A 26,138-nucleotide genomic window follows, 5' to 3' on the forward strand; every position below is an offset into this window, starting at 1 on the left:
TTAAATTCATCAGCACATTAAAGGACCATACACCCTGACCAAGCAGAATTTGTCCCTGGGATGTAGGTATGTTTCAACATACACAAATCAATCAATGTGATACATCATGTTAATAGAATGAAAGAAAAAAAATCATATGATCATCTCAATAGACACAGAAAAAGCATTTGACAAAATTCAACATCCATTCATGATAAAAACTCAACAAATTAGACATAGAAGGAACATATCTCAACATAATAAAGGTCATATATGACAAGGCCACAGCTAACACCATGCTCAATGGTGAAAGATTGAAAGCTTGTCCTCTAAGATCAGAAACAAAAAAGGGTGCTGCATGCACCCCTCCTACTCAACATGTAGTGGAAGTCCTAGCTAGAGCAATCAGGCAAGAAAAAGGAATTAAATGTATCAGAATTGGAAAGGAAGAAGTAAAACTGTCTCTATTCACAGATGACATGATTTCATATATAGAAAATCCTAAAGACTCAACCAAAAAACTATCAGATTTAATCAACAAATTCAGTAAAGTTGCAGGATACAAAATTAACAAGCAAAAATCAGTAGCATTTGAATACACTAACAACAAATTTCCTGAAAAAGAAACAAATACATTTTATTCACAATAGCATCGAAAACAATAAAATAAACAGAAATAAGTTAACTAAGGAAATCAAAGAGCTCTACTCTGAAAACTACAAGACACTGATGAAGGATACTGATGAAGACTCAAATAAATGGAAAGATATCCTATGTTTATAGATTGGAAGACTTAATATTGTTAAAATATCAATACTACCAAAAGCTATCTGTAGATTCAATGCAATCCCTATCAAGATTCCAATGGCATTTTTTTAAAGAAGTAGAAAAATATTCCTATAACTTATACAGAACCACAAAAGACCCTGAATAGCCAAAGAAATACTGAGGAAAAAGAACAAAAAGGGAAGTGCCATACTTACTGGTTTCAAACTATAGTATAAAGCTATAGTCATCAAAACAGCATGGCACTGGCATAAAAGCAGACAAATTGACCAATGGAACAGAATTGAGAGCCTGAAAATGAACCTAAGCATATAAAGTCAACTAACATTTGACAAGGGAGCCAAGACTACTCGATGGCTAAAACATGCTCTTTTCAATAAAGGGTGCTGGGATAGTAGGATATTCACATGTGAAACAATAAAACTGGACCCATATCTTACACCACTCATAAAAATTAACTCAAAATGGATTAAAGACAAATATAAGACCTAAAATCATCAAATTCCTAGGAGAAAACATAGGAATAAAACTGCTTAACATGGGTCTTGGTATTGATTTTTTAGAGATGACACGTAAAGCACAAACAACAAAATAAAACACAAGTGGGACTATATCAAACTAAAAAACTTCTGGACAGCAAAAGAAACCACCAACAAAGTAAAAAAACAACCTACAGAAATAGTAAAAAATATTTGCAAACCATATATCAGATAAGGGGTTAATATCCAAAATATATGAAGAACTCATGCTGAGTTGTATAGCAAAAAAACAAATAACCCAATTTAAAATGAGCAAAGGGCATGAACAGACATCTCTCCAAAGGAGACATACAAAAGGCCAACATGTACATGAAAAGATGTTCAACATCACTCATCATTAGGGAAATGCAAATTAAAATCACAATGAGACATCACCTCACACCTATACTGGCATGGATGTGGAGAAAAGGGAACCCTCATGCCCTGTTGGTAGAATTGCAAATTGGTACAGCCACTATGGAAAATAGTATGAAGGTCCCTCAAAAAAATTAACAGTAGAACCACCATATGATCCAGCAATTCCACTTCTGGGAATATATCCAAACAAAATGAAAACACTAACCTGCACGGCCCTACTCACAGCAACATTATTATCAACAGCCAAGATGAGGAAACAACCTAAGTGTCCATTGATGGGTGAATGGATAAAGAAGTTGTGTTTGTGTTTGTGTGTGTGTGTGTGTGTGTGTGTGTGTTCAACACACAATGGAATGTTATTCACCAATAAAAATACAAGGAAATCCTACCATTTGTAACAACATGGATGGACCTCGAAGGCATTATGCTAAGTGAAGTAAGTCAGAGAGAGACAAATATTTATGAACTCACTTACACGTAGAATCTTAAAAGAAAAACCAAACTCACAGAAAAAGAGAGCAGATGTGTTACCAAGCATGGAGGGTGAGGGAGGGGATATTGAACTCAGGTGGTCAAAAGGTACCAACTTCCAGTTATGAGTAAGTACTAGGATGTAATGTACAATGTGATAACTACAGCTAATATTGTTGTATGATATGCAGGAAAGTTGAGAGAGGAAAATTCTAAGAGTTCTCATCACAAGGAGAAAATTTTTCCTCTTTTTCTTTTTCTTCCTTTTGTTTTTATTGCATCTATATGAGAAGTTGGATGTTAGCTGAACCTATTATGGTAACTATTTCACAATGCATGTACATCAAACCATCATGCTGTATGCTTTAAATTTATACAATGATGTATGTCAATAAAACTGGAAGGCAATTTATTTGTAATTGTGGTAAAACGCACATAAACTTTACCATCATGACCATTTTAAAGTGTACAGTTAGATGGTTGCTAGTTGGGAAGTAGGGTGGGGATGAGGGAGAAGGGGAAGGGGTTAGACAGCATAAATAGGTAACTACAATATTGCCACAGGGACATGAAAGACAGTTCGAGGAATATAATTAATAATGTTGTAAAAATTTTGTAGGGTGTCAGATGGTCACATGTCTTTCTAGGGAGACCACTTCATGGACAGGATAGAGGCTTGATCACTGCACTGTACATCTGAAGCTGATGTTGTATAATATTGTATGTCAACTATAATTGAATATGTATTATAGTCACGGGATGTGGAGTACAGTGTGGGAGTGGAGTCAAGGAAATTGTAATAGATATGTATGATATTGGGGGGGGAGTGGGACGGCGGATTGGGGGAGGGGGGTTGTCACTTGGAGGGGTAAAAGGTATAACTATTGCCCTGTTGTGCAGCTGAAACTAATTTTAAAAAAATGCTTATTTCACAATAAAAAAAAATAAAGTGTACAGTTAGTTAAGTACATTCGCACTGTAAGACAATCAACCTCCAGAACTCTTTTCATCTTGCAGGACTAAAGCTCTCTACCCATTAAACGAAAACTCCCCACCCCTTTCTCCCCAGCCCCTGGTAATCATAATTCTATTATACTTGCTGTCTCCCTGAATCTGACTACTCTAGGTACCTCATGTAGGTAGAATCATCCAGCATTTGTTTTTTTGTGACTGACTTATTTCACTCAGCATCATGTCTTCACGGTTCATCCACATTGTAGCATGTGTCAAAATTTTCTTCCTTTTCAAGGCTGAATCATATGCCATTGTATGTATACACCACATTTTGTTTATCTGTTTATCTGTCCAGGGACACTTAGATTGCTATCCACCTTTTGGTTACTGTGAAAAATGCTGCTATGAACACGGGTGTACAAATATTTCTTGGAGACCCTGTTTTCAATTCTTTGGGGTTTAGACCCAGAAGGAAGATTGCTGGATCATATGGTAATGCTATTTATAATTTTTTTAAAAAGATTTTATTGGGGAATTGGGGAAGGGGAACAACCAAGTTGTTGTCCTTCAATCTTAGTTGTGGAGGGTGCAGCTAGCTCAGCTCCAAGTCCAGTCGCCATCTGGCTGCCCGTCGACAGCTCATGGCCGCTCAGTTCAAGGTGCCGTGTTCAATCTTAGTTGCAGGTGGAGGTAGCCCACCCTCCCATGCGGGAGTTGAACTGGAAACCTTGTTGTTAGGAGCACATGTTCTCACCAGCTGAGCCATCCGGCTGCCTGTTGGTGGCTCAGCGGCAGCTCAGCTCTGGCGCAGCTCACTGGCCCATGCAGGAATCAAACCGGTGACCGTGTTGCTCAGAGCTTGTACTCTTAACCAACTGGGCCACTCGGCCGGCCCTATTTTTAATTTTTTGAGGACCCACCATACTGTTTCCCATAGCAGCTGCACCATTTCACATTCCCACAAACAGTTCCAATTCCTCTACTTCCTCACAAAAACTTGTTATTTTCTACAGGTATGAGATGATATCTTACTGTGGTTTTGATTTGCATTTCCCTAATGATTAGTGATATTGAACATCTTTTCATGGCCTACTAGCCTTTTGTGTAGCTGCTTTGGGGGTTTAACAGTGACTTTTAAAGTGAATGAAGCACTTGGCACAGGACCTAAGTTCCCCCAAAAAGGCCAAAGACACAAGTCTGCCTGAGATGATCCACATACACACACACATTTTAAATAAAAATTAAAAAAAAACCAATAACAAAAAACTGTCAGCTTTCCACTTAGGAATCAGCAGGAAATCTAATAGCTCATTTGAGTCTGCTAAGACTGAGGCCGGCAACAAACCAACGAGGCCTGAACCGGTGCCGGCTACTTAGATTTCAGTGGGCAGCTCTCACAAACCTCTAAAAGACAGAATAGTCACTGGCTGAGTTGCCACTAAAAAGTGGCCCCCATGACATCTCTGACAGCAGAGATGGAACACAGAACCCCAACTTTTAGAAGTTCAAAATCTGAATTGTCTGTCTTTTCTCAGCTACACATTTTAAACTTAGGGAACTAAAAGTGGACAGTAGCTCCTGGCCCCTGCCACTGAGACCCGTCACAATGAATTGATCAGAAGAAGATTTTGTGTCACTAACTTTCCTCAAGACCGAGGTCCAGCGACGGTGCTGAAGGTGAAGGGCTGTGGGCAGCTCCCTCAGCAGCCGCCCGCCTCCATCAGGCCCTTCTAACCTGAGGGTCACGTGCCCGTGCGCCGGTGTCAAGCTCTCCTCCACCAGCGGCACAAAGCTGCTATTGAGAGGCCCACGGGGTCAGCCCCTCCAGGACACACAAAGGCCGGATTCAAAGCCACAGGATGGCTCCCGGTTGGAAGCTTACGCTCCAGCGGCAGATTATAACCTAGACTCATTTTACTACTTTCAAAATTAAACAGCTTAATCTTTTTACTTCACGCCCTATTTCAAAAACCATAGTCCTGGGGCCTGTCCTTTGCGAGGCGCTGCCCACTCAAGCCCACATCTTTGGGGTTCACATAAGCATTTAATAAGCACCTGTTGACCTGAATGGAAGCAATTTCTCGTGTTAGGAGGCTGATTTGAGCACAGACTAAGCAGGAATCACTCCCAACTGGGTCTGCCTGCAAGATCAACGCATAAACCCAGAGGGAAACGTCTGGATAATTAACAGTGCTGCCTAGGGAAAAACAGGGGATACCAATGGGCACTGTTACACACGGGGGATGCTGACCAGCTGGTCCACATCGCTAGTCAATCCCGCAGAAGGAAAACAGCCTTACACTGCAGCAAGAAGAATGTACCCAATATTTACGAGGAATGTATTGACAGGAAGGGCCGTCTCCAAGGGAATCTGTGGGATTGCTGTTCCGGGGAATTTGGCAAATTGAACAGATATTTATCTGTCATGCTTCGGCTGTGATTTTTGTCTGGAAGCAAGAGAATGAATAGGTCAAATTTTCTGCACCCCTGACTCTGACTCCTTTACTAAGGGAATTTGATGGTATTCGAGTTAAAACATTTTTTTTGTTGATAGGGTGCTGAAAACATCGAAATAACAGATTTTCTGTGAGCTTTTTTTTTTTAAGAAATAGTTAAAAGTCCTCAGTGTCTTTAAGTAGAAAAATTAATATACAGTAGGTATACCAACCTGCAATAATAATACACATCAGGTATAGTAGCGGGCAGTGAGGCCCACAGCTGACGGAGGGATAATTTAAGTGAAGTCACTCTGGGATAAATTGTACAGTACCAAGACTGTGTATACTTAGTAAAAGCTAAGTATACTTAGTATACTGTATGCTGTGTATACACTTTTTATAATTATTGAATAATTGTAAAATATTAGAAGATTTAAAAATTGACCACAACCTCATGAACTTAAAAAAAAAAGAAATTTTTGTCTTTCATTTTCTTAATTCCCTTCCAAACCCCATTCATATGAATGTGCTCTGTAGCTCTCCCAGCTAAAATCATAAATAAGAATGGAAGGGTTTTTTTGTTTGTTTGTTTGTTTGTTTTTATTGTGATCAATGAACCATCCCAGAAACGCTCAGCAATGTGGAGGAATTTTTCAAATACGTCACCACCATCCCAGCTGCCACGGTGACCTACCAAATCCCAGAGCAAAACATCTTTCAGGAGGAAATTCAAGATTTACCTTTCTTCATTTGCCTTCAGCTTGCCTTGAGTGGACGTGTCAGGCTCCCAAAGTCTCCTCTTCCAGGGAGTGTAGAGTTTACAGCAAAGGGAACTAAAATCCTCCAGCACTGCTTTGTCTCCGGCCTTCAGCCAGCTGCCCAGATGGACCAACTACAGGGGAACAAGAGGCAACCCCTGGTGGGCCAGATGGTGTTGAGCTGAGGGCTGGGGGCTGACTGGTGACAGCAGAGCAGAACACAGGCATGGGGACACTGCACAAAAGCAGATTTATGGCCAGGAAAGGCAGTTCAGGGAGGCTCAGGTCCTACCACCACGAGATACCACCAAGGCCTCTAACATAATCCCAGAGTTTTATACTGAAATGGGAGCCTCATCATTGTCCGAGGCGAACATTTCAGACAGTGATAAAAGTGAAGAAAAAGATAAGACTAGGACGAACCATCATTAACCGTAACAATATTATCTACTAGGTTCCCTTTATTTGGGGCTGGGAGATTTGGGGGAGCTTCAGTCATTAAGGAGACAAACCTCAGAATCCTCATCTGGTTTGTGTCAGAGAATTTGGGTTTAAGAACTGCTTCTGTGTCTTAAATATCATGTGAGTCTTTGGGCAAATTACTTATACCTTCTAAATCTCATTTTCTCCATTTGCAACTTCGGGATAAAAATACCTGGCCTACCTATCATATATATAGATTAAGAATTAAATGAGAAAATACATGTAAAACCACCTAAAAACGATGAAATGCAAAACAAATTTACAGTATTATTAATTTTTATTTATAAATTTGATTTTATGTACTATATCAGAGCTTATAATAGTCTGCTATTATAATATATAAATTTTGTAATATATAAATTTGGAATTCTCCAAGTTCTACTGTTAGTACCTGTCAGATTTTGTTCAATTCCCCAAATTATTACAGCATATAAAACTACCTGTCAGCTATCTGTCAAATGCTAACGAAAACAACAACAGAGCCATGTACTTGTATCATTATTCATGTTAGAAAACATAAGAAAATAACCTAAATGCGCATTAAACAACTGGCATTCCCTTAACACACTTGTTCTCAACCATGGAAATCTGGGTCCCCAGGGGACATTTGGCATTATTTGTAACCATTTCTGGTTGTCACAACTGGGGTCATACTACTGGCATCTAGTGGGTAGAATCGGGGATGCTGTTAAACATCCTATAATCCACAAAACAACCCCCACAACAAATAATTATTTGACCTCATATATCAATAGTTTCAAGGCTGAGAAACCCTACTTTATAGTTTTATTGCCTGTCTCACTAAAAATTGCTAACATACAGAACAAATATGCCTAAAAACCTAAAACAAAAGCAAGCATTCAAGTCAGGGATCCAAACTTAACTAACAAACTCTGTAAATGTTACCCAAGTCTGCTTTGCTCCTCTTGCATCAGTGAACTGCCCTCAGGGTTCGTGAACTGAACACCCGAGCGCATTTCTAATCATAAGAAAACTTCAACCTGATTTGTATGAAGAGGCAGGCGAAAGGAACATCTGTTCTCCACAGGAATGGTGCTTAGGAAGAGTGATCCTTACCAAGTGGGCAGAAAGCGAGCTGCCGCCAGGGCCCGAGAAGCCCACAGCCACTGTGGAGCAGTGCCATTGGCTCTATTTCAGGCCAGCAGGGCTCCTTCCACACGTGTTAATGGACGAATGGATAAAGCAATGTGCAGCAAGGAATGCCCAGCACAGGATCTCAGGCAACAAGCATGGCTGGTATTCAAAGGAGGAACGTAATCAATTCCACAGAGACAATAGTCCAGTTTTCTGCACAGTTCACCACCTTAGTAAGCCAATTGATCACAAGCTGGGTCTCAGCACTCACACTTATTTTATAAAACATTCCAACATCTGCAGCATTGCTTATAGAAGTGTTTGTCAAACTGTGGGTCATGGCCCAATGTTGGGTCATGAAATTCACTTAATGACTTTATACCAATATTCTTAAATGAATAAAATAGGTTAGAATAGAGTAGAATAGAATAGAATAGAATAGAATAGAATAGAATAGAAGTGTATCCCAGTAAGGGTAAAAAAATATTTCATGACACTAAATTATTTTTTGTTCTTGCTCATTTGCCTGTGAAGTAAAATTACATCTTCTCAAGTAAATGGTCAGAGTTTGAAAAAAAAGTGACATACAACTGCAAGTGGCAGTTTCGTCAGAATGGCACATCCCTTCTAATAAGACCCAAGGACAACCAAAATCTAGAGAGTCTCAAAATATTTGAAAAACTCATTGCCCAAGGCAAATACTTCAGCTAGAGAGAAGAGGAATGGCAAACAGCAAGGACTGTCATCTCTAATGTGCAGCTCTGGGCACCACAAGTTAGGCTCATGGGCCTCACCCGTTCGCACGCTACTGCTTGAGAGAAACTTTCACTGGACAGTCATACAGTTCATATGAAAGTTAAAAATGACCCCAAAGAAAAGTTAACGGAAGAACTGAGTCATGAAGGATGCTGGGATTCTGCTCGATCAGGGGCCGGCACACTTTTGAGGCGGAAGAGCCAATCCTGTCCCTCACAACAATTTAAAAATTATTTGAGAGCCATAAAACAAATGAAATCACCATTATGTGAATAATGTCCTTTAAAAATTTTATAAATGAGACTATGATAGTTTTATTTTCATTTTCAATTTGACTTCAGAGCCCCATGTACGTCCCCAAAGAGCCGCGTGTGGCTCGCGAGCCACCATGTGCCGACCCCTGTGCTAGATGAAGAAAGGACCTTCCAAGGCACAGAAAACGGCATGAGCAAAGACACGGGCATCCCATGACCGCTTGCTGAATCCATAAATGACTGAATCAGCAAGTGAACTAAATGGAGAGACCCCTCCCCACACCTGTTCACGAATGTGATCAGGGCAGCGGGGTCTGAGCCCAAGTGTCAGGGACAGAGTTTAGAGAGATGAAGAGGAGGAGGTAAGAGGAGAAGACAGAGTGAGGGAGAGGAGGCTGGGGAAACCTGGACAGTCCTTCGCCCACAACTCCTCACACCCTCCCCCACTCCACTGTCCCCAAAAGCACTACAGTGTGAACCGTCTCCTAGAGACACTTGGGGGTATCACCTGGGAAGAAATGCCCAGTAATCAACAGCTCGGAGAGCAGTGTGGGGGCAGCATTGTCAAAAGGAGGAAAACACTCTCAGTGTCGGCGGAGACTTGGGGAACTGAAGTGAAGAGTTCCACTCACCAAGTCAACATGAATTTTTGGAGACCCTCCTATATATGTACCTGTGTGCCGGGCACTATGAAGGAAACACAAATGATGTATGAGTTGGTCCCTTCCCCAAAGGGAAGGGGGACCGATTATCAACACAAACCATTTGTAGAATCAATAAGCGAGTTTATGACTGAGTTTATGAGTGATGTGGTGAGACCAACAATCCCACAAGTATTACTGGTATGTTTCTGGAATGTCAGTGAGTGAGTTGAGAGGCCCAGCTACATCTGAGCTGTCACAGAAACTGCAAATCTCTCAGGATTGTTTTTTAATCACCTTTCAATCAAAATTACAGAATTAATACAGTCTAGAATTTTAAAATCCTGGTAAGATAAAACTTTTTTTCTTATTTCTCTTTTAGGGATTTTCAAAGTACGTTTCACACATGGCCACACTCTTTCTAGATGGATTTTTTTTTTAATATATCAAATGTTTAGCCCACTCCGCCTTTTCTCCCAACTCTACCTCCTGTCTCACACACCATCTAGCCAACATCCTGGTTTCCACAGTCCTTGAACTGCGTTGGCTGCCAGAGCTAGACTCACAAGATTCAAAATGGCTACCATGACTTTTAAATAGGCTTCTCTTGTCACGTTGATGGACATGAGCCACTCCACAAAAAGCAAGTCAGATACGGACAGGACACCAAAACTGACACAGAAGACCATGCATCGGGACCCCGGGCGGCAGCCATGTCTTCTCGTTGACTAGGGGGCCTGTATGTAAGGTACGTACTTCAGTAAGTCAGAGGCAGGCACTGTACTCCTAAATCTCAATCAGGCTCTGTGACCAAAATATACCATGGTAATTGTACCAAGTTATTCTTGGCAAAACATTTCTTCATTATACACTGTTCCATTTAAGTTACAGAATGAACAGGCTTAAACCACACATTTTTCCTCCCTCGTTTTAAAAAGGTGCTTCCCTCACCCTCATAAATGTGTGACTTCTCTGCTTCACCTCGGCTGGCAGCCCGGTTTGAGAGCTCGTTTCTATACGTCTATGTCTTCAGGCTACAACATACGTTGTTCTTGGGCCTGCATTTAAAAGTAAGCCGAATGCCGCTGGACTTTTCCGGAAATCATAGGATCATTCACAACAAACCCCATCAGATTGTAGCTAGCAACTTTACAGAAACTTTCAGAAAAAGAAAAAAATGAAAAGTATTACAAGGTATAGTTTAAGTTTCATAATTTACAGGAATTAAAATAAAAGATTGATGCCTAGTATAGATGGACACACAAAGGGAGGGGGTAGGGTTTTACAATAATAAAAATTCTGAGCTGCTATGTGCCAGGGCTCGTTGGGGCACAAGAAACCCAAGAGCTTCCATTATCATCCCTGTTTTATAAGAAAGGGAACTTGAACCTCCAGAGATCAAATAATTTGGCCAAGACCGCTAAGGCTAAATAAAGACTCAAACATGGATTTTTTTAAGTCTTACATCAAAATAATTTTAAATTTTCCTGTACATTTTAATCTGAAGCTATTCCATATATATTTTTTTGAATGTATAACTTTCCATATATATTTTTTGAATGTATATTCACACTTTTTAGAAGAACAGTGGCGATCTATGCCCTTTTCAGAAACAAAACATTGATAAAAGTCCTCTCTCAAGAGGTCTCTTTTTTCCAAGCAGCAAAGGCTTCCACAGCTGAGGATTGGAAGATGAGTATGAAATGAAAAAATAAAATTTTACGTTAACTAAGGAGCTTTAAGGTTAAAATGTTGTTCTTCTATTCCACTGCTTTACAAAGAATATTGCACTCATGGGAATTTTGTTTCTTTGATATTTAAGCTTCATGGCCATTGTCCTAAATACCAATTATAACTTACAGAGTGCCTCCCAAGGGTCTGGGGTTGGGACATGGTGACCAAGTCCAAGTGGAGAGGGACGCACAAGACCACTTCCTGAAGCTTAAATTTCATCTAATGCTAACTAGTTTAAAAATTGCTTTCATAATAAGGAAATATATATCATAAAATAGATCATTTACATTTTTAAGAAAATATATTAAAGGAGTTCAAAGGTATTTAGCATCTACATTTGATTGCTTTGGCTACATCATCAGGTGTCCTAATAGGATACACTCTGACTAATGCAATGAATGTTTACTGACTAACTACCTTGTGCTAGTCACTGTTCCAGGCTCTGGGGATACAGCAATAAATAGATTTTTCAAAATCCTGATCTCATAGAGCTTATATTAGAGTGGGGAGAGATGAACAGTAAACAAGGGAAATGAGTATATTCTATATTAGAAAGGTATAAGTACTTTAGCAACAATAAATAAAGAAGGGGGGAGGGGAACAGGCAATGTGAGGAGAGGGTGCCTTTTAGACAGGGGAGTAGGGGGACGCCTCACTGACGGGTGGCATTTAAGCAAGTACCTACAGGAGGGGAGACCATGGATTCAGAGGAGGGGGCAATAGGAACAGAAGACAGAAAGTACCGATGCCCAGAGAGGTGAACGGGCAGGAGGCCAACGTGGCTAGAATAGCAAGGGTCAGAGAGGGGACAGGGAGGCAGAGAATGTTGCCCAAAGGGACATTTTAAGGACTCTGGCTTTCACACTGAGATTGAAAGTCATGATTAGAGGGCTGGGGCTACAGAAGGCTCATCATGGGGCATATTTCAAAAGGCCCACTGTGGCCATCCTGTGGCTCTGGGCTGTTGGCAGCGAAGTGGAACTGGAGGGCCCGTTATGCTAATTCAGGTGAGCGGTGACGTGGGTCGGAGTCAGGCGGGAGTGGTAGGGAATGGTCTGAGTCTGGATACAGCTGTAGGATTCCCAGGTAGATGGGTGCGTGGTGACAGGTCAGGGATGAGGCCACAATTTTCAGGCTAAGCCAGTGAAAGAATGGGGAAGGCAACACAGAGCAGGCTGGGGGGACAAGGAGCTGGGTTCTGCATGGGTCAGGTTTGAGATGTCTGTTGGACATGAAATGTTGAGTAGACCGTTGGATAGAGGAGCCTAGAGTTCAAGAGCGAGATGGGCCTGAGGTACAAACTTGCGACCATCCATATGAAGGTGGTGTGTAAAGCAGACACTGGATGAGCTCTCCAAGGGGCAAGTACACAAAGAGAAGAGAAGCAGTCCAAGAGGCCCTGGAGTCCTCCAACATGAAGGAAAGAGGACCAACACAGGAGGGACCAGAAGGAACTGTCAGTGAAGCAAGTGAAGAGGAAACCGAGTGACTATGTTGCCCCAGAAAGGGCATTTCAGGGAGGAGCCTGAGCGGGAGTCAAATGCAGCTGATAGTCCAGCTAACGAGGATTCAGAACAGAGCCCGGCAGGTTATGTGTGAACTTGACCAGAGCAGAGTGGGAGCGGAGAAAGCTGAGTTGGAGTGAGTTTGAGGATGAGGTCAATGAAATTGAAGAAAGCAAACAGAGATAAGCTGCTCAGGGAGTTTTTCTATAATGGGGAACACAATGAAATCAGACGATAGCTAGAAGGATAGAGAAATTTAGAAAAAAAAAAGTGGTGGTTGTTGTCCCGTGTTTGTGTATCTCGAGAAATCCCAGCATGCAAATGGGAATGACTGGCGAGAACACCGATACGGCAGTGGAGAGAGGCCACGGCTCGTGATGTCTTGGAGTAGCCAAAGTGGAAAGACTCTCATATGCGTGAGGATAAACTGTCCCAAGAACAACCACCCTCTACTATTCGAGACAGTACAGAAGAAACATTTGACTAACAATATATGCGTGTGGCAGGACATGAGGACTAAGACAGCTTCAATTCCACTGAGGAAAGCTTTGGTAAACTGCTTATCACTGTGTCTTCTTAGAATTTCTATTTTTTTCCCTATAAGTCACATGTTGGGAGGTGGGAAGGTAAGTGAAGGTTTTTGCTAGGTTCCCGTTATTTCTGGGGTTTTGTTGTTGTTGTTGTTTTGTATTGATTTGCCTGGCTGTTTTTAATTCATTGGTAATCATCCTATCAATTTTCAATGGAATATATGCACATTCGTATTTGAGTGCGTATGTATTCCATGAATTTACACACAATATTCACAAAGCTCTTTACCATCTACTACCTCGTAATATTTGGGTTTTCCTGGTTTATGGCTGTCTCTGTATAATAATTCCTTTCATTTGTCTTTAAGATGTCTTTCTCCACCTCCCAGGAGTGGCTACGGACAGCTTGAAAACAAATCTATTTTCATTCTCCCCATTCAGAGTTTCTTTCAATTGACTTTAGCCATATGGATTTTTCGCTTTCCCAGCCTGTAAACTCCATACCACGTTAGCCCTTTTGCACATCTCTGTTTTAGAAATCTTACTCTGACAATTCCACAGCTATGGAGGTGTGTCATGGCCGAGTACAAAAACTGGATAAGAATTATTTTCGCTTTCCAATATTGTCCTAAAAAACCCACAATTTTTAAACCTTTACTTAAGTCCCAGGAACGCCCTGGATCTACTTCTCCCTGACACTATCTGCAGCACCTACCCCATCCCTATCCCAGAGTGAAACAATAACTTTATCCATCACTTTATACGTAAAGTTCATTTTTCCAAAATTGCCTTACATTATCTTGGCTAAAGTCTGTCTGCTGGTTTTCTGTTCCTTCCATGGTCTATCTCTTGTCAGGCACACAACTAACGAAAACTAAACAGTCTTCTATTGGAACGGAATCATGAAGAAAACAGAACTCTTCAACTAAGGGTGAAACAGGAACAGGCTGGCAGATGAAGGCTAATCAAAGCTGCCTATCGCCATAGGTTACAGTAACACATGTGCACCTGGAATTCTCTCCGGCAACAATCAATGGGAATGACAGCCACCAACTGAGTGTACAGCTTTGAAGTTCATTAGGATCTAGGAAAAACAAGTCTTTGTCTTGTCTCTGACTAGAGATTTAAATCTGTCTGGTATGGTAAGTAGGCAGGTAAGTAGAGGAAAGCAAGGAAAGAAGAGAGGGAGGGAGGATAGATAAAAGGAAAGGAAGGAAATGGATAGATACATTGATACTCGTATATACATATATATGTATATATATATACATATATATATATATATACACACACACACATATACATACATATGTATACATATAATTGTCTCTATCATTTACAAGGATCTATCAGGATATGCCAAAGTATTTGCAATCAAACAGGTGGTGTAAGGAAGGGGCTGATGGGATACCTGGTATCTTATTCCCCATCAGCAACTAATCATCTCAGTAACTTTGGACAAGCCGCTTCAGTTCCTTAGTTTTTCAGTTTTCCCATTTTAGAAACTGTCTAAGGCCGCTTTTCCGCTCTATAATAATACTATGGACTGTAAGTAGCTAAAAATCGAGTGTAGAATATATTTCTGGGACACTGACGATAAACCCTCCCAACACTTATAAGCCCATTTTAGATAGGACTGACTAATCAAAGACACTCCGCCCAAATCATTACTAGAATTCAAACAATTATAAACAGGATGTTAAGTAGTTTTGTGAGTCAACAGTCAGAAATTCAGGTTTATCAACTACTATTATTACTACTCTTCCCTCTCTCTAATATTGTTGCTATTTTTTCCAATTCCATACCCTAATCTTTTTTTTTTTCAGTCCTACTAGTAAAGCCATTTTTATCTTGGCTGTTACCTAAGACACACTTAATTTCAAATGAAAAATACCAATCATCACTTAAAATTGTTTTAAATGTCCAAAAGCCTTTGTTCTAAATGTTCCATAAAAAGGACATGATTTTTTTTTAATCTAACAGTTGAGCTAAGTGATGTCACTAATATGATTTATTATGTCCACGTAAATGAATCTTACAAAGTGGGCCAAACCTGGAGGCCCATGCAGACACAGACACGTGTCCCATCAGGTATCTAAGGAGTGCGGGCTTTCCCTTTACGCTTGCCTCTGTGTTCCTCCCACACCCACTGGATATCTGTGTTAGAAGGAGGTTGTAGAGACCCTGCACTAACCTTAAATCTCTGAAAAAGGAATATGGCTCTTCTCAAACACAATCTTGGACCACCAAGACAGAATCATCTGTTTTACTTAATGGCTAAGTGGGGAACCACTTCGGAAGGATCATCTCTTGGCGAGGAGCCTGATTCTTATCGTGCACTTCCAGGCATCCTGGAATAGGCCGTCTAAGGGGAGGGCTTCGCAAGTCACTCCCTCTGAGCTAAAATATCGAAGGAAAGGTATTATCTATTTGCATTCAAAACATTATGCACAGTCTAGTAAGTATGGAATGCAGTCATAAGGTTCTTTAACAGACTTCAGTTTCTGTCTATGAATTCCAGTAAAAATCAAAGTAGTTGACTAGTGTTATCTGACTAGAGAAGAAGGCAGTTCTTGCTCTATTCCTGCTCTAAACAGTTGCCAGCTCTGCCACAGCAGCACATTCTAGATCCACAGGAAAAGTAATAAATAAAATGTTACCAATGCCTCTATGAATTCTAACCTTCCTGGACATCACTCACCACTCCTCCATCCCTAAAAGGCATTTCTGTAAGGAAGTGAAGGAACTGACGATGCACAATACATCCACACAGAAGACACACTGAGAAGCAACACACACTGCCCACCCTGACATCGCCCCTAATCTCATCATACTGAAAGTGAGTTTAAAACTTCAGAATCCCTGAGTGAGACAGAGGGGCCACAGTGAAATGCCTCAACGTGTTAGGAAAACCTCTAGCAGCTCTTAGGTTGTACCCTTACTCTCCAGAAATCCTATAAATAATCTCCCAAGTTACAACAACTTCAATAAAGCTTCCTATTTCTGTCTCTCCACCTACCAATTTTCTGAGAATTACATGCTTGGCCAAATGAACATAAAGCGGAGGAAGTAGCATGCCAAGCCAGCCTTTTCAATCTCTGCTGATAAGCTCGGTGTGGAGACAAATGCCTAATGAATGAGCAGCCTGTGGGCTGAGCACACGAATCCATCACTCTGCTTAAACAAGGTGACCCTCACGTTCATATTACATGGCGTTCCATGTCTTTTTCAGAAAGCTCGAGACAAAAAGTTAAGGGCAAACTTTAATAAACAGTGAACCTCAAATTACCAGTTTTGAAAAGCAACTCTTCAACTAAGTAGCTCACTCAGCTCAAAACGAAAGCCTGGTGAGGTTAAATAATAACCAGGAAACAGCAAAATACAAACTCTGCCCCATTTTAATTTCCTTTTGTGCCTGGTTTACAAGGGAATAATCATTCGTGCCTTACCATGATCAGACTGAAAGCTGGTACTTTCTTGAGAGACCAGGAAAAACAAATCTGCACAATATATACCATCAGCTTCTGGAGAATTAAGTAGTAAAATGGGGTGGACAACTATATAAATCACTAGGCGATTAAAAGGGTACAGACACTCAAATTTAAGTCACTAGGTGTTTAAAAGCGTATAGACACTTAAATGTAAAGGTACTAGTCCCTTACGCACACCAATGTCTGTAGCCTACATACCAAATAATGTAAAACAAAGAAAAGTCAGCACACGATGAAATATTGCCAAAAGGAGCATGTCAAAAAACATTAGTATCTCACATATAAAATTACGTCTCAACTCCAGAATTGGGGAGCTAAACATTTATAACCTTACCTTTGCCAAAACTCTGGATGTAGCCAGTTTTCCTCAGACTCGCTTAAATGAGCAGAAACAGTTTCACGAAGTCAAGGTCTCTATGCACATCCCTGAACTCTCTCTTCTCTCTGCCCCACGGTCAGGCAGGAAAAGCATCTAACACTCAAAGACTCAGCCGTTAAGAGCTAAAAACAGATCCTGTGCAATGCTGGATATATTTTTGTCTGCTAGCTACACACCCTCATCATGTTCAATTTTTTCCATTGGTGGAAGAGTGTGATGCAGACTTAACCAGAAAGTGGTTTTCCATGGGCTGCCTGAAGCGATTAGCCGGGACAGCCTGCCATCCGGCCCTGGAGCCGCCAGGCTCACCCATGACTGCGCTGCTGTTGGACCCACATTCCAGAATTACCACCAAAGTTCCATAGGAACGCGGCTCGAGGGTGTGCCGAATAAAGGTTTACTCACTTGAAGGGAGCCTCAGCTGCTTTTTTAAGCCTTTTTGCAGTCAGAATACACACCTACTGACTGTCCTTGCATTTAAAGTGGCAGTAAACATTCTGTCTCCAAAACCACAGCTGGAACGGTGCGGTCATAACAACCCGGCCTCAGGAGCAGCCCTTCGAAATAATTTTGTGATTTGCAAAATATCGGGTGTACACTTACTCTAGGTTCCTTGCCGGAATTATTTCATTTTTTAAGTTAGCTGAACTGTAGTGCTCTGCACATTGGCAATCTTTGGAGTCCCAACAGGTCATGATTTTATCAAAAATATGCATTCAGTTGCCTTTAAAAAGTAATAGACCAGAGGTCCAAGGGTTTTTAAGTTTTGTTGCATCTTTTGATGCAAGACCTTCAATTTGAAATATACCCAAAAGAGAAAGCAACATTTTCAGGGTATTTTGTATCAGTTACTGGGGAGGAGGCGCTACGTGGGAGAACAGGATTACATCTCCTTAGTGTTTAAAATTTTGAAATTATATTGTACAAAAGAAAATAGTTTAAGCAGACGTTTTAAGTTATCCTGGACAAATATGTGACAACAGCTTTTTCAGGTAATATTTTCATTATTTTAAAAATGTGACTCTATATTTGCAAAAGACAAGATTCTTACTTAATATTAAAGACTAGATTGTACCTTAGACATATAAGCTTTTAATTCCTTATCTTGGAGAAAAATGAGTCATTAAGTACACATATATACATCTATACGTATGGGTACACTCACGCGCACTAGCAGAATTTTTTTTCATGGAGTTAACACATGCTTAAAGGTACACTTTCTGATTTTAATCGGCAAGTAAGAAGAGCCATTACATAAGATCGCCAGTCCACTAATTCTAAGAACTAATCGAATCTCCACAAAAGATTTACAGGTGAACACAGAACCAAGGAATTTTTAATCCTGGTGGAGTAGACCTGTAAAATTGCATAACCCAATCCCCCCACTTTATGGATCAGGAAACGGAGACCTTAAGTGACTTGCTCAAGGTCACACAGCTGGTCAGCAGCAGGCAGCAGAGCCAGGACATGCCACCCAAGTAACCACAACCCCCAGGGCTGAAGTCAGAAGGTTGCCACAGAAGCCAAGTCACATAACAGAAAACATGGGAATTCCCAAAATGTTAATTTGATGTGTGTGTGTGTGTGTGTGTGTGTGTGTGTGTGTGTGTTTAAAAAAAAATACTCTGGGTAAAAACAGAAGAAGAAAGAACGCTCTTGGGTCATTTGAGCTCCTGTTCCTTTAGATCCCTCAACATCATTTCTGTTGCTAACAAAAAGTAAAGCAAAATATTGGCAATCATAAAACAAGCACATTTCTTCCATATAACCTTGAGACAAGAACTACTCCTTGCTACGAAGAGAGGAGAGGAATTATGTCAGAAGGAAGAAGGAAATTTAAAGAGATGTGCTTCTGAGGATGAAAAAATATCAGAAGAACAAGTAACTGCATGGAAGTATTTGTATGCCCCTGTTCTATTCCTGCTTCTAGATTTAACACAATCCTGACCTTTTGGTACATTTTATGTGTACGTATCTGTTCGCCAGAACTGCCTGTAAGACTGAACTATCTCCAACATTCTTCAGACACTGCCAATGGGTTTGCATTGTCTGGTTCCATTTTTTATCACTGAAGTCACCCAAGTAACTTTAGTTCTATGAGTTTATAAAGTCACTTGGGGTTTCAAACTATGTAAGATTTTTCAAGTTCTTTAGACTCTGCCCAACTACAGTAAAATACTCTCAGCTTAGCACTCCATCCTAAAAGCACAAAACCCAGCATATGTCCAAATCATAAAACTAGACTTTACCTAATGCTTCATGCTGAGATAATATAACAGGACATATGTGTTAACAGTCATCTAAAATTAAATTCCTTGGCAAAGATCTCCCAGAATTATGTAAATTACTACTTAAGAAGTATCCCAGTCTCAAACTTACAATGCAAAATGACATGAGAAGCAAATATAGCAAAATGGTAAAAATTATAGCATTCAAGTGGTAAGCTTATTGTTCACTATATAATTCTTTCTACTTGTCTGTATTTTTGCAAATTCTCTTAATAAAAGGTTTTGGGGAAATGACATACACATACATACATATATACATACACACATGCACACACGCAAGTCAAACTCCTAGAAACAGAGAGTAGAAAAGTAGTTGTCAGGAACTAGGGGAAATAGGGAGACGCTGGTAAAAGGGTACAAACTTTCACCTATATGATGATAAAGCCTGGGCCGACCGAGTGGCTCAGTTGGTTAAGAACTTGCTCAAGAGTGCGAGCTCTGAGCAACAGGGTCGCCGGTTCGATTCCCACATGAGCCAGTGGCGCTGCGCCCAAGCTGAGCTGCCAGTGAGCTGCCAACAGATGGCAGGATGACTCAGCTGGTGAGAGCACATGCTCCTAACAACAAGGTTGCTTGTTTGAGATCGTGGGCTACGCCCGTCCGCAACTAAGACCGAACTCAGCACCCTTAGCTAAGCTGCCATCTGGTTGGCTCAGTGGATAGAGCACATGCTCTTAACAACAAGGCTGCTGGTTCCACTCCCACATGGGATGGTGGCTATGCCCACTCGCAACTAATTGAACACAGCACCTTGAGCTGAGTGGTGCAAATGGACTTGGAGCTGAGCTTGCTGTGCCCCCACAACTAAGATTGAAGGACAACAACTTGGCTGTTCCCCTTCCGCAATTCCATCCAATGGAAAGGCAGGATCTTCAATACGGGAAGATGTGCGTCAAACCTTAGTAACAGTGTGTGACAAGTTTCAACTTGTTTGGTGCAGTCAGTTGGGTGTGAGCTACGGTTGAGAGAAGGTGTGTTTTAAAGTGTATAATAAAATCATGGATCATGAACAGTGCATTAATATGAAATAGGCAAATGGTTTCATCCTCCATCATGACAATGCTTCGTGTCACATATCACTTCTGGTATATGGCAATTTCTGTCAGATAAAAACATTGCAGTGTGTCCTCATCCACCTTATTCACTGGATCTGGCACCGTGTGACTTCTGGCTCTTCCCCAAAGTCAAAATGACCATGAAAGGCAAACGTTTTGAATCGAACGTTTTGAATCGATTCAAGACATTGAGGCAGCCGCTACAGCGCAACTAAAGACACTCAAGAAAGAGGACTTCCAGAACTGCTTCAGAAAGTGGCAAGAACTATGGGATAAGTGTGTTGGAAGCAAACAGGATTAATAGCAATGTGTCTTTTACTGCAATAAATTTTTTTATTTAAACATTCACCATATTGTTTGATCATACCTTGCATATCAAATCTCCATGATGTAAACTTCATATATCCTACAATGTTATATGTCTATTATATCTCAATAAAGCTAAAATTTTACAAAAATACCATGTTTTACTATATGCCTAGTCAAGACTAAGCAAAAATTGTTGCTAACCCAATTTTAATTAAGGACATAATTATCTTACACTCTATTACCACATGACAAATCATAATTAATAAAAAAAATGAGCCAGTGGGTGTAGTGGAAATACACAAGCTTCAAAACCAGTAGACCTGGGTTAGCAATTCATCTCTCAGTAACTTAGAAGTCTTCTGAATCCCATTCCCTTCATCATGAAATGGGGTTGAGAATAGTAACACATATCTAAAATAAATATATAAATAAGGATGTACTAATCTATAGTTATAAGAAAAAGTGGATTCAAAAATAAATTTTTTAAAGTAATATTAGCTGTCAGAAATAACTCCTTTGCTTAAAATTCAAGAAACTCAACTCCTTCCATATTCTTCCCTTTTGAGGTCAAAGGCACAACACATAAAGAATATCCCACCAAACATCACTCTTTCTTCATAATCCATACCGTTTCTAAGGGCTTCATCTGGTAAAACAGAAATATAAAATAGTAATAATAATAAATAACAGTTAACAGTTTCGGTAGAAATTACTTTTACCCAAACAGGATCCCAAATGGTTAAATAATCTCTCACATATATAAACACCCACCTTTGATGAAATTACACAAGTGAGCAAAAGCCTCTACAATAAGCTCATGTTCCAAAAAGGGTGTTAGTCTGCTGTTTCTGACAGAAAAGCAACACTGTAAATAAATGTGGGCTAAGATAACATAGAACTTCCAAAATGCCATTAAAAACTGTCCTACTTGAAGGCAACACTACAAGAAAATGAAGCATGTAAAATAGCTGTGTGAAAATCCTGAAGTCTACAGAAGTATTAGCTGGAGATGTGACTTTTCTCCCACTTCATCGAAAGGCACCGATCCGAAACCAAATGCTTCCCAGTTAGCCCAGAGAATACAGCAAGCATGAGGCCGGTCTTCATGTCCAAAGCTGCCACAGTGTGAAGGTTCTGCCTCCCACGTGCCACACTGAAATCCACAGAAATGTGCAACTGACGTGTGCGATTCATTTGCCACCCACTCATGGTTCCCAGGGGGCCAGCAAAACAGCTCAGGGCCCATGCAATAGAGTCCCTCCACCCTGATGACCTCAGACCCTGCTGTGTGACACTGGACAATTCACTTAATGTCTCAGTTTCTTAACCTGGAAAATGGGGATAATACTAGCTGCCTCACAGGGCTGTTGATAGGATTAAGTAAAATAGTACACGGACATTGTGGAACACAAGGCCTGAGAATGCAGACTCTACAAAGCAGGGATCTTGTGTAATGTGCTTACTGTTAAGTCCACTCCTTTAAAAAGTACTTGGCACATGGTGAATACCCAATAAATATCCACTGAGTGAATGAATGAATGAATGAATGAATGAATGAACGAACAAACGAATGGGAGATGACATTGGTGGTGGCAGTGGTGGTGAACACGAAAGAAAGAATAGCAATGTTGTAGTCCACATCTAAGTGTCAGAAGCCTCTCAGGCCGCTTTATTTAAAATAAGCCACCCCACGTGTTTTCAATGCCCAGCAAGCAAAAGCTCTCACAGCCTCTGCTTCAAATTCCCCAGATGTTCTCCTGCAGCATTTCACCTTCCAGCCTGCTTTGACCTCAAGAAGAGGCCAGAACAGCCCAGGGCCATACATCTTTCAAATCAACAGTCAATTTTAAGATAATTCAAAATATAATACTAGCATGGCATGTATTGTTTTAAAGCCACAAGTGTAAATTGCATAATATAAGCTTTTTCTAAGTGTCTCAAAGGAATTAGATGTGCAAAAACAAATTTTTAATGGCGTCAGTTATCATGAAAATGAGACATTTTACAGCAAAAATATTTATTAAGTCCAAGTGGTACCTTATATTACATAACAAGTAAGCCCCAATAATTTAACCAAATGACCAGTTAATTAGTTTTGCAAGAATGAGCAAATATTTAGTGACATAAAAATCTACACAGAAAACAAATTCTTAATAAAAGTTTTCCTTTAAAAAAGGGGCTTTTTGCTGTAGGTCATTATATCCAAAGCAAATACACTTTGACAATTGACAATTACTGATAATGTATAAAATCCTAAATTTTGAAATTTAATAGAACAGATTATAATAAGTAATAGGCAGTATTTTTATATAAGTGATAAACTCTGTATTAAAAATCATGCCACCAAAAATCAAACTACAAAATGAATTTCCACTAAGGTAAAATGAAATTTTTCAGTAAAGAAATCATTTAGGAAATATGCTTGTAAAATCCTGGCTTATAAATACTAGCCACTAGACACATCTGCTTACACGTTTTTCAGGGGTTATACTGGAACATTTAAGAAAGTGCAAGTCACCTGCCCAGAACTAAACGTAATTAAAAAGTTATATTCAGCCTCTTACTCCACTCACAGCATTTTCTTTTTATGGGCTGAAGTGAAATTGTTTAAGCTGAAAGGATCCTAATCAGTTTAATTCAGAGAATAATTAAATCTGAGTTTTCAAAAAGACCAGAAAGGTCATCTATCAAGCTCCATCTTGCTTCTAATTTGAGAACTTCCCAGAGCAGCCTGACAGATGGGCCACTCTCCCCCACTCAAATGCACGGAGTGACGGGAAGTTCACAGCCCCATTGGCGAGCACATCTCACTATGTAATAACCAACTGAGAGATGAGAATTCCTTCCAGGAACTCCAAATCAGTCATCCTAAAAACTTCCCACTAATTAAGTCCAGTCTTTCCATCCTTTCCATCGTTATCAACACACCCCCGACTCCTCTTTTCACCCAGTCACCCTACAAACAACAGAAGTCAATTTTCGTGGTTCTTCCCAGCTCCCTCCCTCCCAGTTTATCTTCACAATGAAGCCAGAACCACCCTGGTGAAACAGAATAAACAAACAAAACCAGATTATGCTTTTCACTAAAAATCAAATGCACACAGAGAGAGACCTAAGACTTCGGCTTGAGCCTGAGCAGGCTCAGAGCACAGTTCTCTCAGTAACCCCACTTAGAGTAAATGAAGTGACAGGCCCTCCTGTGTTTGGGGCCAGGCAGCCTAGGGAGCATTAGGGGTCCACGGGAGAAGGCAGGTTGGAACCTAGTTCCAGAGTCCACATGCATGTGCAGATTACACACTCTCCCCATTTTACCGAGCCAGGAGACCCAACAATTGATCTTAGGGAAGGAGAAGGAATGTGCTGCTGAAAGAGAGGAAACGGCCTAAAATAAAAGCAAGAAAAGCTGTGTCTGAACACAGAGGGAAAATTGTACCGTCCAGAGTGGGGGCCACCCTCACATACCTTCAGGGCTGTTTAAAATGCATGAATGAAGCAGGCCTGAGTGCTATATTCTTAAGAAACAGAAACCATTTGTTTGCAAATTAAATTTGTACAGTATTCCTCGGCACACAAAACACGCTCAGTTCTATTTTTCTTGAAATATGAAATGCTACAGAAATAGCTTTAGGTTTGCCACTACTAATACAGAAGTAGGTACAGCTTTTTCAGTTTTCTCTCAATTCTACGAAAAGAAAAACAACTTAAGTAAATGAAAACCCTCAGTGTTGGGGACACTGCCTGAAGGGGCGGGGACTGCAGGAACAGGCCATGCATGACCCACCCAAAAGGGCCAGCAGCTACCCTGCTCCACCTGGAAATACAGAACTCAATGTTGCCAGATGAACCACTTTTTTAAGAAACACTAAAAATCCTGCTTTTAGGTAAAATTTTCAGTTTTTAAAGGTAGACAAGTAATTTAAATATCCTTCAAATGCTTGTCAGGGACACATTTTTGCAGGCCCAACCAAGCGTATCCACAGCCCAGAACCAGCCAGAATCAGTTTTCCTGCTTAGTACGTGACCTGCAACACCAGTGATCTACTCAGTAAAACGTCCCAGTTGGACTGAAACAGTCTTCATATCACAGGCGGCACTTTACCTGTCCTCAGTGGTAGCTAAATGGCCAAGTCTCCTGAGCTTACCTGAGCTTACAACGCCCACTAGGAATTATGTACTCACAAGCCATTGGTTCTTCAGCAGGAGGTCCTCGTTGGTTTGGGGTTCAAGTGTGGGCTCTACCCGTATTTGATATGTAAAGAGATGGAAATGAGCACTTCTCAGGCTGTAACTCCTCCACCTCTGGGCCCAGAGAGGGTGGGCACACAGTTTCCCACATAGACAGGATCACCCCGCATGGCAGATTAAAGTGCATTAACAAATCACTCAGATCTGGCCCCTGGTTCTCGGCAGGAACCTGTTATCAGCACCTGAGGAACCCACTGTGGCTTTCCCCACTCAGGTCTGCATTCAAAGAGCAGTCAACAGAGGTATGTGGGAAATAGACACACAAGAAACACAGACTGACATGTATTGACGCCTCTGAGATGAAACGTGCCTGGAACTCACCGCTTGAGGACGTGTGGATGGCACTTAGTGTAACCATTCATCCATCCAGAGTGTGCTGGCTGAAGAGGTGTCTGTGTAATTCAAGCACAAGGCCCTGGCAAGAGAAAACAAAAACACAGAGTGGGTGAGAAACAGTGTCTCAAAATTAGAATTTTATAATTAAAGTTCAATTTCTCAGCGTTCTGCTGTATCTTGTGCTTGATACAAAAAGGGAATACCTCAAAAAAATTTCAAGGGTTAAGTGATCACATGTAAAGGAAACAGGAGGGTCTTCCCACAGGCTAACTGGAGAAGTCGATTTGCTGCTTCATCCTGTAACTTGATATGGCCAAGCCATTTCATAGATAGATACAGAGAGGGAGGGAAGAAGCAAGGACAGAAGGATGGATGGATGGACTGACGGATGGACAGACAGATACCGTGTTTCCCTGAAAATAAGACCTAATCAGAAAATAAGCCCTAGCATGATTTTCAGGGTGCTCATAATATAAACCCTATCCCCAAATAAGCCCCAGTTAAGATCTTAAGCCAGACATGACCGTATTTGAATAAATGTAGATTTTTGTACATGAATGAATGAATAAAATGCATCTTTTGGATCAAAAATTAATATAAGACCCGGTCTTATTTTGGGGGAAACATGGTAGCAGGCAGGGCCTCCTGTGATCACACCACTAATTCCAAAGTAGGGGTAGAGCTGTGAATCAGAAAGTCTCTGCTCTCACAGAGCTTCATTCAAATGGGAGGAAGCTGTCAAAACAAATAAGAAA

At 40.7% G+C, this 26,138-nt stretch overlaps 1 protein-coding gene across 4 annotated transcripts in view; it reads right to left on the bottom strand.

Annotated features, from left to right (window-relative positions):
- Positions 1 to 25,455, bottom strand: part of TIAM2 (TIAM Rac1 associated GEF 2) — a 143,907-nt gene extending 118,452 nt beyond the window's left edge. Inside the window, exons 1-2 of one of the 4 annotated variants that reach the window (XM_019644174.1) lie at positions 17,106 to 17,388; positions 6,265 to 6,416 (exon numbers count right to left, since the gene is read on the bottom strand). The gene's annotated coding sequence lies outside the window, so the exon portion shown is untranslated. Of the gene's footprint in view, positions 1 to 6,264; positions 6,417 to 17,105; positions 17,389 to 25,368 lie in introns of those variants that run through there. The other 3 variants (XM_019644173.1, XM_019644171.1, XM_019644176.1) reach the window with 3 other exon arrangements.
- Between the last annotated feature and the right edge of the window lie 683 nt (positions 25,456 to 26,138).

This window comes from Hipposideros armiger, unplaced genomic scaffold, assembly GCF_001890085.2.
Source record: "Hipposideros armiger isolate ML-2016 unplaced genomic scaffold, ASM189008v1 scaffold_86, whole genome shotgun sequence".
Lineage (NCBI taxonomy): Eukaryota > Metazoa > Chordata > Mammalia > Chiroptera > Hipposideridae > Hipposideros > Hipposideros armiger.